Genomic DNA, 2,011 nt, shown 5'->3' with positions numbered 1-2,011 from the left:
TTGACCCTGGATAAATCATTCAACCTGTCTCAACTCCTGTTTCCTCATGAAAAATCGAGGATAATAATGATAGCACAGGGATGTTGAGATAATCAAATGAGATAATAGTGTAAAATACTTTACAAACCTTAAAGTACTATCTATATAAATATTAGAAATTATTATTTCCTTAGTGTTGAATAACTGTGTATGAGAGGCAGTAGAGAAGTAGGTCCTATGTGAGGGTTCAGAAATTCAGTATGATTCAGTTCACAAACATTTATTCAATTCTTACTCTGTATTTGCTCCAACAGTATAAATTCTAAAGTTGGAGTGATTCAGAGAAGATTAGCATGACCTCTGAATAAAGAAGACATGCACATTTATGAAGTGTTTCCTATTTTTGATCTAGCAGTACCAGATTTCAAACCATTTTATACAGACTCATCAACATAATTTGATGCTGGCTAAGAAATATAGGCATGAATCAGTGGAAGAGATTAGTTACCTATAATAAATACCCAAGAACTCATTTGACAAAAACTGCTGGAGAAATTGGAAATTGGTTTGGCAGAAGCTAAACATAGATCACTTTCTCACAATATTTATCAAAATAAGGTCAAAATGGGAACATGACACATATAAAGGGTGATATTGTGAGCAAATTAAGAATACAAAAATTTACCTGTCAGATCAGTGCATGAAAGGGAAGAGCTTATGACCAAATAAGAGACAGAGAGGATAATAAGTAGTTAAAAGAATAATGTTGGTAACATGAAATTAGAAAGTTTTTGTACAATCAAAATCTATAATACAACCAGAATGAGAAAGAAAGCAGAAAACTAGAGAAAAATTTAAAACAAGTTTTTCTGATAAAGGTCTCATTTCTTAAGTGTATAAGGAACTGAGCCAAATTTATAAAAAAAAATTAATCCATTCCCCAAATGACAAAGGTCAAAAGATAGGAGAATTTTTAGAAGGAAAAAAATCAAAGCTATAAATACATATAAAAATACTTTAAATCATATTTGATTAGAGAAATACAAATTAAAGCAACTCCAAAGTAATCCATTAAACCTATCACTTTGACTAATATGATAGAAAAGGGAAGTGACAAAATTTGGAGGGGATGTGGAAAAATAGAAACACTAATCTGCTGTTGTTATAGTTGTGAACTTATCTAAATACTCGGGAGAATAATTTGGAACAATGTCAGAAAGGGCAAAAGTTGAGCAAACCCTTTGACCCAGCAAAATCACTCCTAAGTCTGTATCTAAAAGAAATTAAGGACGGCTAGGTGGTGCATTGGATAGAGCACCAGCCCTGGAGTCAGGAGTATCTGAGTTCAAATGTGACCTCAGATACTTAATAATTACCTAGCTGTGTGGCCTTGGGCAAGCCACTTTACCCCATTGCCTTGCCACCCCCCCAGAAAAACAAATAAAAGAAATTAAAGAAAAAGGAAAAGGACCTTTATGTTCAAAAATATTTATAGAAGCTCTTTCTGTGGAGGCAAAGAATTGGGAATTAAGGGGATTCCCATCAATCGGGGAAATGACTGAACAACTTGCAATAGTGTTGTGATAGAAAATTATTGTTGTAAAAGGAATAATGAGAAGGATGATTTCAGAAAAAACCTGGGGAGACTTATATGAAGTAATACAAAGTGAAATGATTAGTACCAGAACACTGTACATAGTAACAGTAATATTGTAACGATGATACTTAGCTACTCTGATCAATACAAGGTCCAAGATAATTCAAAAAGACTCATGGTGAAAAATGTTAACCACTCTCAGAGAAAGACTTGATAAACTCTGAGAACAAATTGAAGAATATGTTTTTCTACTTGATTTTTCTTGCTTTTTTGTCAATATGATTACTATGGGAAAATTTTGCATTTTTTTGCATGTATGATTGATATTATATTGCTTGCCTTCTTAATAAAAGGGAAAGAATTTGGAACTCAAAATTTAAAAAAATGTTAAAAATAAATAAATGATTTTTTAAGAAAAATTTATGCTATATTTTG

General features: G+C 31.8%; 1 non-coding gene across 1 annotated transcript; it reads left to right on the top strand.

Annotated features, from left to right (window-relative positions):
* The first annotated feature begins 277 nt into the window (after positions 1-277).
* LOC141503709 (U6 spliceosomal RNA) lies at positions 278-384 on the top strand. The gene has a single exon (XR_012473038.1). It is a non-coding gene; the product is annotated as a U6 spliceosomal RNA (small nuclear RNA).
* Positions 385-2,011: the final 1,627 nt, after the last annotated feature.

Source organism: Macrotis lagotis, chromosome X, assembly GCF_037893015.1.
Source record: "Macrotis lagotis isolate mMagLag1 chromosome X, bilby.v1.9.chrom.fasta, whole genome shotgun sequence".
NCBI lineage: Eukaryota > Metazoa > Chordata > Mammalia > Peramelemorphia > Peramelidae > Macrotis > Macrotis lagotis.
The sequence above is the reverse complement of the archived record's forward strand: the minus strand, read 5'-3'. Positions and strand labels throughout refer to the sequence as shown.